Genomic DNA, 12,296 nt, shown 5'->3' on the forward strand with positions numbered 1-12,296 from the left:
ATCCCTAGCAAGCCACAGGTCCCCTGAGCACCTTCAGGTATCCTGAGTACATAGCCAGGAGTAACCCCAGAGCATCTTTAGGTGTGGCCCAACTTCCCCCGCCCCTGCAAAAATAAAATAACCCAAATCCGAACCCAAATTTGGATTTCATCAACAATACAGAATTTTAAACTCTCATTACATTCTGCTATATAATAAACAGCAACCAGATTACAGAATTAATCTGGTGAAAGTGGACAGTGTTCTAATTGTCTTAACTTTTGTATACTAGCATCTCACTGTTTCAAACTACAAACCAAACTAAAATTCAACTTTCTATAAAGAAGACCTTGATGTGTCCAGTTTCCCCAGAGCTTTATCAAAGATTAAAATAACTTAAATATTATTAACTAGGCTGTACTAGTACGTTTAGTATTATATTACAAATGTGCTAAAGCTTGTTGAACGTCACTATCCTGGCTTCATAAATGAGTTAGTCAAACTATATACACTTAGGAGGCCAGAGTAGCACTGTAGCACTGTCCTCCGTTGTTCATCGATTTGCTCGAGCAGTCACCAGTAACGCCTCACAACAAATTGTGAGACTTGTTACCGTTTTTGGCATATTGAACACATCTCGGGGAGCTTGCCAGGCTTTGCCATGTGGGCGAGATACTCTTGGTAGCTTGCTGGGCTCTTCGAGAGGGGCTGAGGAATCGAACCCGGATTGCCCATGTCCACTGTGTGTAAGGCGAATGAACGCCTTACCCACTGTGCTATTGCTCCAGCCCAGAGTAGAGGCAAATAATAGACAAAATCAAATAGAGTTCATAGTAAGTACCCTTCCCTGTTCTTTGCATTACTCAAGATTCCAGTGAACAAAAATTAATTTATAAATTCTTAAATTATAAGGCAGCTTATATGTCTTATAAAATTGTCAAACTTTTATTCAATTTGTGTGTGTGTGTTTATGTAGTGTTGGAGCTTGAACTTATGCAAGGCACCCGGCGCTTAAAGTTTTTATATACATGTTATATAAAATACAACCTCAATATAAGTGAAATATAATGCTCTTTAGACCTTTTTATTACAGAATATTCCATAAACATTTTTTTGTTTCTCCTGTCATTAATAAAACAATGCTTTTAATTCTTTGCTAATATATTCTGAACTTCACTGAAATAGGTAAAGCCTATAAATGTAAAATTCAGGAAGAATGAAGGGAATTAAGAAACTTTAAAGGGGAAAATCAAAATAGGCCTATTTTGAGAGTGTTTTATCTGTTTTATTAGAGTGTTTTATCCAAAGAAAGGAAATAATGATTTATGTCAGAAAATACTATATTAGATACTGCTTAAGTGTCTGATAATGCAGGCAAGAGATTGTGATAAAAATCGCTGAGTGTAAAAAACTGATAAGGCTTAGTATATTCAATATGAATGAGATTTTATTCATTATTTAAAATGTATGAAAGAGAGACACAGCAGTGAATCCCAGAAGACAGCAGCTTGCCAGAGATCTCTCCAGACCCTGTGTCGAGCCAATTTCGGGGCTCCTCAGATGTAGCAGGTATCCCCTCTCTGCCCACTCCAGGTGAACCCCAGGTGGTCACAAACTTTCAGAAGAAAAACCCAGGTATGTGGGAATAGGGTCTGAAGAGGACAGGCCACAAGGCTGCTGAGAAATTGGTTCTTCCCTTCCTGTCTCCCCTCCACCAGTTCGGGGATCCTGGCTGTCATGCCCAGGAAGTGCCTCTGGGCCATATATAAGCACCACCAGCCTTGATCCAGAGAGTCACAAATGAATCTCAAAATTTCTCTCGAGCGGGCCCAGTAACGTCTCCATTGGAGACTTTGTTGTTACTGTGTCTGGCATATCGAATACTCTCGGTAGCTTGCCGGGCTCTCCGAGAGGGGCGGAGGAATCGAACTCGGGTCGGCCATGTTGGCCGCGTGTAAGGCGAACGCCCTACCCGCTGTGCTGTCCCGTGCTGGGGTTGGGACTTCGGCGCGTGTCTGCACAAATGAGAGGTTTTTGCCTCTGAAAATTTACTCTTTGGATTATTTTTTTTTCTTTTTGAGTAACAACCAGCGATGTGCATAGGTTTACTCCTGGCTTATGCACTCAGGAATTACTCCTGGCAATGCTCAGGGGGACCATACTGTTGCCAGGATTCAAACCCGGGTTCTTCACGTGCAAGGCCAACGTCCTACCCGCTCTGCTCTCACTGCTGCTTAATGGCTATGATTCCAAAGATTCAGAGACAAATCTCGAAACCCAGCAGCTCTTGGCAGAAATAAGTCTGGATCCAGGAGTAGAATAGTAATCCCTGGGCCACCCCAGAGGGAATTGGTGCTGTCTCTTCACCTGCTCCCCCTTGGTGGCTCCCTGGCCACCATCCTCCAGAGGCCATTGGAAAGTCACGTTTGGGCCCGCAGTGACAAGTTTTTTGGTACTTCACAGGATGGGGGGATGGGGGTGGTTCCGGCCCTTTCCTCCCCGCCCCAACAATAGCCTAAATCATGCCCACGAACCGCCGCTCTGGCTCCTGATAAAGCAAAATTTCTCTAGACCCCATTATTTACATATTTAGAATTCCAGGAGCAGGGCCACACAACGTCTCATGGTATTCATAATCACTTAACCACTTAATCACTTAACTTCCCGTTAGTCGTCGATTTGCTCGAGCGGGCACCAGTAACGTCTCCATTTGTCCCTGTCGCGTGCTAGTGTAGCCCAATGGCATCTGTTCGCTCCAGGAACATGAAGGGCCTCAAACCGATTGTTCATGATCTTGACGAAGAAGTCTGACCATCTGGTAGGTGGGCGGCCACGCGGTCTTTTGACATCCCGTGGAATCCAATCAGTAACAGCTCTAGTCCAACGGTCGTCTTTAAATCTCATTACGTGACCAGCCCATCTGATTTTCGACACCTTGGCAAATGAGACAGCGTCCCTGATCCTTGATCGTCAACGGATGTCAGAACTCCGGATTCTTTCTCTCATTTGAGTGAAACGTGATATTCCAAGCATAGCTCTTTCTATTCTTCTTTGGGAGACCTGAATAGCGTTCTCATCTTGTTTGCGTAGGGCCCAGGTCTCTGAGGCATATGTTAATGCAGGAAGAACAGTGGAATCAAGAGATGTGCCCGGAGCCGGAGGTTCTTCGTCCTCTTAGCTATTTCTTCGACGTTCTTGAAGGCGTTCCAAGCCGCTCTCTTCCTCCTGCGCAGCTCGGGTGCCAGGTCATTTGTCATGTTGACCTCTCGAACTAGGTACACATAGCTGTTGCATTCGGAGATGGTCGTTCCATTGAGAGCGAATGGGACGGAACCATTGCATACAGACAGGTAGCGAGTGAAGAGCCAAGCCAGAGTATTGATGAGTACTGACAGCAGGTTCTTCAGGTGTTCAGGTCTGACCTTGTCTGGGCCGGGTGCTGTTTGTTTCTTTACCGATGAAATGGCATGTTGGATTTCGGAAGGGAGAACGTTGGGAACGACATATCCATCCTGTGGAATTTGGTATGTCGGCAAGTGGACATGGCTATCGAAGAGATTTGAGTAGAAGTCATGGATAATCTTCTTGTCAGGAACAAGGCTGTTTCTCATAAACATTGTCTTCGTAAGATTCAGCTGTAGTCCTACCTTTCCACACTCACGGTCAAAGTCGGCCAGCATTTGTGCCGCTTGGCTGATGTTTGGTGTTATTAAAACAATGTCATCAGCAAAGCGGAGGTGGTGTAGTTGCCGACCATCTATCTTCACTCCCATTCCTTCCCATTCCAGTCGTCGCATGATGTTTTCGAGGGTGGCACTGAAGAGTTTCGGTGAAATGGTATCACCCTGCCGCACCCCTCTCTTGACATCAACGATCACTTCTTTGTAGAATGGTGAGATCCTGGTAGTGAATCCACAATACAGCTCACAGAGGATCCTGATGTATTGGGCTTGAATACCCTGATTGGCTAGGGCTTCAATGACCGCTTCTGTCTCAACAGAATCAAAGGCCTTCTTTAAATCAATGAACGTTAAACAGAGCAGCATCTTGAACTCCCGAGAAACCTCAATGAGCTTGGTTATCGTGTGGATATGGTCGATGGTGCTGAATCCTTTGTGGAACCCTGCTTGCTCGCATGGTTGTCCTTCATCTAGTGTTCTGCCAATCCTATTTAGGATGACTCGAGTGAACAACTTGTAGATGAGAGACAATAGGCAGATCGGGCGATAGTTGCCAATGTCATGGATGTCTCCCTTCTTGAACAGTAGTACGGTCCTGCTGGTTTTCCATTGGGACGGAACCTTGCATTCAGACAGGTAGCGAGTGAAGAGCCAAGCCAGTGTATTGATGAGTACTGACAGCAGGTTCTTCAGGTGTTCAGGTCTGACCTTGTCTGGGCCGGGTGCTGTTTGTTTCTTTACCGACGAAATGGCATGTCGGATTTCGGAAGGGAGAACATTGGGAACGACATATCCATCCTGTGGAATTTGGTATGTCGGCAAGTGGACATGGCTATCGAAGAGATTTGAGTAGAAGTCATGGATAATCTTCTCCATTGCCATTCTGGAGGATGTGATGGATCCATCAGGACGTCGGAGGGCAGTCATCTTGGTCTTATAGTTGGCGAAGGACAGGCGGACGTTACGAATACTTTTCCCGGCTTCTGCCGCATCTACCAGTACTTCTGCTCTTCTCTCTTTGAGGTCTTCCTTGATCGCATCTCTGCACTGCTTTGCGAGCTCGGACGTTAGCTTGCGGTTGCCTGAGGCATGCGCCAAACCACGCTGGCGAATTAGCTCAAGAGTTTTCAAAGATAGGCGATTTTTTGTGGCTATCTCTCTCTTGGCGTTCCTCGCACATTCATGGAGGTGCTGAACCAGTCGATCGTATTCCTCATCAATGTTGTCAACAATGGCATCTTCCCATGTTGCCGCAATAGTACCAAAGAGTTCCCAGTTGGTGGTCATTCTGCGAGTTCTCTTTTTGAACTTTGCAGCCCTTTCTCCCCACTCTGTGAAGTAGAATTTTGCACGAAGGAGACGGTGGTCCGATCCCGTTCGAAATTTTGGGACAACAGCGACATCAGTCAGGCAAAACCGTCGATTGAATATGATGTGGTCTATTTCGTTGTGGAATCGTCCACCAGGAGACTCCCATGTCCATCGTTTAGATTCTGCCTTCTACTACTTCCACTACCCAGCCGTCGCCACACTCCAGGACGCTTTCCCCGCGCGGCAGCTCCGGCCGAGACCCACGCACAACTGAAGACCCACAGAACAAGATAAGTGGAACTCTCTGAGGCCTTGGACTCCAGGCTCGGCGGACCCAGGGACAGAGCTTCTCTGCTTGCTCCCACCACCACAGGTGACAAAGGGATTCTAATCAGGAACCCCACCCTACCCTGCCCTGTCTGCTTCCATCAACCACCCAGGGATCGAATTGTGCACAGGAGACCCACCCTTCCCAGATAAATACCCCACTGGCAGACTTCCACTCTCGACACTACTTCCACTACCCAGCCGTCGCCACACTCCAGGACGCTTTCCGGACCCGCGCGGCCTCAAGCGGCCGCGCGACACATCATATGACACTAAATACCCATCTTCTGGAATTGTCGTACCATATTTGATAGGGTTCAAATATGGTAACACCTACAAGGGTGATTAGAGGTCACCCCAAAAGCCTCTATCCCTCTCGGAAAGACTGGCAAGCTACCGAGAGTATTCCGCCCGCACAGAAGAGCCTGGCAAGCTATCCGCTGTGTATTTGATATGCCAAAACCAGTAACTACAACTGGTCTCATTCACCTGACCCTGAAGGCTTCACCGACATGGCAGCACTGAGAAGGATGAGAAAGGAGAGGCCGACAAAATCTCAAGGCCGACCTAGGCTGCCACAACGAAGGAAGACAAAAATGATCATCTGTACTTTCAATGCATGTACGCTAGCATCAGATGCATCCATCGAGGACCTGATGGTACAAGCGCGAATGATCAAGTATGACATCATTGGTCTGACCGAGACAAGAAGGCACGAATCTCACCATGCCGTTTTCGACACTGGAGAAGAATTATTCCTCGGAACATGCGATAAAAGAGGTGTTGGAGGCGTAGGTGTCCTTGTCAACACAAACTTGGCCAAGAGCATTGATTCATTCGAATGCCTAACAACCCGAATCGGACGTTTACATTTGAATAGATGTGGCTCACTGCCTGCAGTTTCTATCTTCCTTGTCTACGCACCAACATCTCATTATGATGAAAGAGAAATCGAGAAGTTCTACATGGAGCTAGAGAAGTTCTATAAAGAAGACCACACCTTCTACAAGATCATTGTGGGTGATTTTAATGCCAAGATAGGACCGAGAAGATCAGCTGAAGAACTTCACATCGGGACCCATGGCCTAGAATGGAACGAACAGGGTGAGAGACTGTCTGAGTTCATCATGTCGACCAAGACCATTCATGGTAACTCACAGTTCCAGAAGGTATTCATAATAAGCAATAGAAAATATATTATCTAGAATCTGCCTGTGGCAGGCAGGCTTGAACAGTGGTGGGAAAATTTGAAATAATGGTGGTGGGAAGGTGTAATCATTGTGGGAAGGTGTAACGGTGGTGGGAGTGGTATTGAAATATTGAATGTAATCAATTAATGTGAACAACCTTATAAAAATAAAATTTAAAAATAAAATAATAAAAATAAAAATGTATTAAATAGCTTAGCAAGCTAGGAGTAAACATATACCTTTCTAGAAGGCACCATAAGTACCATACTTTTTTTTTTATTAAAAAATTTTTAATAGTGAGACATCATGAGGTACAGTTGCAGACTTACACATTTTTGTGCTTGGGTTTCAATTATACAATGATCCCTCCACCAGTGCCCATTTCCCACCACCACGGATCCCAGTATCCCTCCCACCCCCTATACCCCCCCCTCCCACCCTGTCTCTATGGCAGGGCATTCCCCTCTGTTCTCTCTCTCCTTTTGGGTGTTGTGGTTTGCAAAAGAAACATTGAGTGGCAATCATGTTTGGTCTATTGCCTACTCTCAGCATGTTTCTCCCATCCTGGGAGGATCCTCCCAACACCTTTATTTGGTGTTCCCCTCTTTATCTGAGCTCTCCTTTCCCCTAGTATGTGTGGTTGGCTTCCAAGTCATGGAGTAAAATTCCTGGTACTAATCTCGGCCATTCTTGGGTGTTAGTTTCCTATTTTGTTACTTTATGTTCCCCAGGTGAATGCAATCTTTCTATGTCTATCCCTTTCTTTCTGAGTCATTTCGCTTAACATGATACTTTCCATGTAATACCACTTGAAGCACCATACTTAGTGCCACAATCTGAGAAGTTTGTCCTGTCCTTTGAAGAGGCTCTTTTAATGCTTCCTGTAAAACTAGTTTTAAGGCTATAAATTCCTTAAGCTCTTGCCTGTCCATGTGTCATGCAAGAAATTTTCTTATAATTTTCTTATAAGCACTTACAAGGTGCTTACTATAATGTTCCTACCTTTGTTCTAACAATTTTATAAATAAAAATTCATTAAATCCTCATTAATAATGCTTTGAAGTGAATACTATCATAATGCGCATTTACAGATAAAATAAGGGTAAAGCAATGAGTGTTCCTACCTACTAATCTTTAAGACTATAGTAGCACTAAGTGGGTTAGCTAATACTCTGGGGTGAGCAAAAGCATATGCCAGGAATTCCTCTCCCTAAGCCAGGAACTATTAATTTTCCTGCCTCCTTCCTCGTGAAGATCAACTCTTCCAAAAGGGTAAAGTAATGAAAATCCCATCACCTCCATGCCACACCAACTTGGACCAAAACTAATTGACTTCCAATATAGTTTCCGTTTGCTCCTCTTGGCAATATTTACTTAAATTATAAATAGTAAACAGAGCAAACTGCTTAGATACTAAAAAATGGTGGCAAGTCTGAGAACAAATTCAAAGGACAAATTAAATGAGGAAATTAATTTAGAAAGAACCATGTTGATTCTTGAGTAAAGCTCAGTTGAACAGAATTGCTTTCAGGAACATATTCCTCTCTCTCATTCAAAAACTAATGGTCTCTTATTTCCTCATCTATGACAATCTTATTTTAATAAGAGAGAATGGGGGTGGGTGGGGAAATCACAAGTATAACATAGGCATCACACCAAGATAAACAGGAAGATGATCTTTGAGTTCTGGGAAAAGCAACTAAAAATCCGAGCCATTTTCTAACTATAATATTAGGACACGTACAAGTAGGTGTCAATGGGAAACAACACCTGCTCTTCTCTGTACTGGGGGTTCTGCCAGATACACACATGAGCCGTGTGCTTCCCCAGTGTGTGGTGCCAACTTCACTGACAACTTAAGGTTGTTTCCATAGGGGAAAAAATGTAAAATAGACTTCCTATGTATTCAGGAAAATTCACCTATCATGCAGCATTATCAGTTTATGATTTAAAGCCAGTTAAAAATTGATCATCTTATTTCAAGAGATATAGCACAGCGGGTAGGGCGTTCGCCTTACAAGCGGCCAACATGGCCGACCCGAGTTCGATTCCTCCGCCCCTCTCGGAGAGCCCGGCAAGCTACCGAGAGTATTCCATATGCCAGACACAGTAACAACAAAGTCTCCAATGGAGACGTTACTGGGCCCGCTCGAGCAAATCGACGATCAACGGGAGGGCCTTTACCTTTATAGTAGTCTATAACTATTTCTCATTGCAGCAAAATTACTATTTAAAAAGATGACTTAAAATATTCTATTGAACCATTTTCTGTTTTCATTTTAGTTTTTGGCAAGGCACACACTCACTGATGAATCACATCCCTATTTCTGACCCAAATAAGCCCCAACAAGTAATTTACACCAATCCAGATTAGATCAGTTAAGCAAATTTTTTCTGTAACATTTTTTGGTAAGAAATGTAAACATCCCTAGGGCTGGAGTGATAGCATAGTGGGTAGGGCGTTTGCCTTGCAAGCGGCCGACCTGGGTTTGATTCCCATCATCCTATATGGTCCCCTGAGCACTGCCAGGAATAATTCCTGAGTGCAGAGCCAGGAGTAACCCCTGAGCATCGCCAGGTGTGACTCAAAAAGAAAAAAAAAATGTAAACATCCCTAAATAGAGATAATAGTGTAATCAATCCAACTGTCATTAGTTTGATAATTATCACCTTTAATAATTACCAATATTCCTACACTTTTGTCCTTCATTGCCTTTTTAAAATTATTTTTAAATTGAAATATAATTGACATATAATGTTGATGGGGGATTTTGGCCATACCTGGTAGTGCTTAGGGCTTACTCTTTACTCTTTGCTCAGGGATTACTCCAGACAGGGCTCAGGGGACCATATACAGTGCCAGAAATTGAACTGTAATCAGCTGTATGCAAAGTAAGCACTTTGCCTTGCACACAGTCTACGCAGTTCCTCATATAGTTCCCTGAACCCTGCAGGATTGATTTCTGAGCATAGAACCAGGAGTAAGAGAACCAGGAGTAAGCCCTGAGAACCACTGGGTATGCCCTCCACCCAATAAAGACCATGGCATGAGTGTCAAAGAGATGGCTCAAAGGGCTGGAGTGCATGATTTGCATATGGAAGCCCTGAGTTCCATTCCCAGCACTACAGAGTCCCCCAGCACCATGGGAATGGGCCCTGAGCACTTTGCAGGGAATATATCCTTAGCACTTCTGGTTACAACCATCCCCTTAAAAAGAATAGAACAGGGGCTGGAGAGATAGCACAGTGGGTAGGGCGTTTGCCTTGCACGCGGCCGACCAGGGTTCGATTCCCAGCATCCCATATGGTCCCCTGAGCACCGCCAGGAGTGACTCCTGAGTGCAGAGCCAGGAGTAACCCCTGTGCATCGCCAGGTGTGACCCAAAAAGCAAAAAAAAAAAAAAAATAGAACAGGATACAGATATGTAGATAAAGTGAAATGATTATTTAAAATCACTTAATATTCATCACCTCACATAGTTACATTTTTGCATCTTGTGATAAGAACATTGACATACTACTGTCTTAGAAGTTTTAAAATATTAAAAAGAGACCAGGAGCTAGTTCAGTGAGCTAAAGGAAATACTTGGCAAGCAAGAGCCCCAGATTCATTCCCCAGTAACACAGGGTCCCTCAGCACCACATAAGCAACCCCCCTGCAATACTGAGCAGAGCAGTTCCCAAGTACTGCTGGGTATGGTCCCCAAACCAATGTATATACATACATATGTATGCAAACAACACAGACATTAATTTAGCTATCATGCAACATTATCAAATTGTGATTTAAAACATATACCAAACCAGTTAAAAATTGATCATCTTAGGAGCTAGAGCAACAGCACAGTGGATAGGGTGATTGCCTTGTATACAGCAAACCCAGATTCACTCCCTGGCACCCCATACAAACTTACGTGAGAAACACCAGGAGTGATCTTTGAGGTATAGAGCTCAGAGTAAGCTCTAAGCACAAATGTACCCAAAATAAAACAAAACAAAACACAAACAGATATCTTACTTCAAAAAATAGAAGAGTTTACAACTATTTCTCATTATAGTATTTTTGTAATTATTTATACTGCTGTCTAACATATATTAATGTAAACCCATCTGACAAATTCTCAAAGTGTTGAATAGATTTTATTTTAGTGATTTTCTACCAATGAATCACATCCATATCCCTGAATTAAATAAACCCTGATTCGGGGCCTGAGCAATAGTACATCGGGTAAAGTGCTTGCCTTGCATATGGCTGACCCCAGTTTGATCCCCTGGAATTCCATATGTTCCCCTGAGTACCACCAGGGTAATTCCTCAGTGAGAGCTAGGAGCAACCCCTGAGCAAAACCAGAAGTGGCAAAATTAAGAAGAATAACATTAACAAACGCCCAATCAGTAGCTTACATCAACCAAGGGTAAATCAGTGAAGAATTTTTTTTCTGTAATGTATTTCTGGTTTCCTCCGTCCCTCTCGAAGAGCCAGGCATGCTACTAAGAGTATCTCGCCCGCAGGGCAAAACCTGGCAAGTTCCCTGTGATGTATTCAATATGCCAAAAACAGTAACAAGTCTCACAATTTGTTGTGAGATGTTACTGGTGCCTGATCGAGCAAATCGATGTACAACAGGAGGACAGTGCTACAGTGCTATTCACCCAGAGATGCTGGATACCAGGGGCCACTCCCAGCAGTACTCAGCCCAGTAGTGTGGTCTGACTAGTGCTAGGGCAAGCAGTGCTGGGAGACCACTGGACTACCCTGGTTGTAATCTGATTAGGCCATATATTTATTCTCAATTTCAAACAGTTTCTTCGTGATTTAAGTCAAGATTATGCCTCATTTTAGTAGCACTGTAGCACTGTCCTCCCGTTTTTCATCAATTTGCTCAAGCAGGCACCAGTAACGTCTCACAACAAATTGTGAGACTTGTTGTTACTGTTTTTGGCATATCGAATATGTCACGATTAGCTTACCAGGCTTTGCCATGTGGGTGCAATACTCTCAGTAGCTTGCCAGGCTCGCCGAGAGGGGTGGAGGAATCGAACCCGAGTTGGCTGCATGCAAAGCAAACGCTCTACCCGCTGTGCTATTGCTCCAGCCTGCCTCATTTTAGTAGTAATAGAAAGAGTAATTACCACAGAAACAGTCTTGTGCTTTCTTATTTTATCATAGTAAGAGCTCTCTGAGACCATTCTCCGCTGTTAACAGTAGTAATGTGCAAGTGGCCCATGGGTGCTGCTCTTTCAGCTTTCTGCACTGTCAGTTGTTAAGTACTTCGTTCACATCTTTGTTAATTCTCGATTTGTGATAAATTGGTGCTCAGATATGTTGAGATTATGTGATTGTCCTTATTTAAAGTTTTACTTATTTTAGAGCTGGAGCGATAGCACAGTGGGTACAGTGTTTGCCTTGCATGCGGCTGACCCGGGTTCAATTCCTTCGCCTCTCTCGGAGAACCTGGCAAGCTACGAGAGTATCTTTCCCACAAGCAAAGCCTGGAAACTCCCTTTGGCATATTTGATATGCCAAAAACAGTAACAGCAAGTCTCACAATGGAGACATTACTGGTGCCCACCCAAACAAATCGATGAACAACAGGAGGACAATGCTACAGTGCTACTTATTTTAGCCTTATTGTAATTCTTTTTTTTGCAGGGAGGTCGTTTGGGCGTGGCAGGGGATATGATATGGCTCAGGGCTTACTCTTGGCTCTGCACTCAGGGATCACTGCTCTTGCGGTTCGGGGAGGACCAGATCGGGTACCAGAATCAAATTTGGGTCAGCCTTATGCAAGGCAAGAGTTCCAACCCA

This window comes from Sorex fumeus, unplaced genomic scaffold, assembly GCF_029834395.1.
Source record: "Sorex fumeus unplaced genomic scaffold, SorFum_2.1 ptg000021l, whole genome shotgun sequence".
In the NCBI taxonomy this organism is placed as follows: domain Eukaryota; kingdom Metazoa; phylum Chordata; class Mammalia; order Eulipotyphla; family Soricidae; genus Sorex; species Sorex fumeus.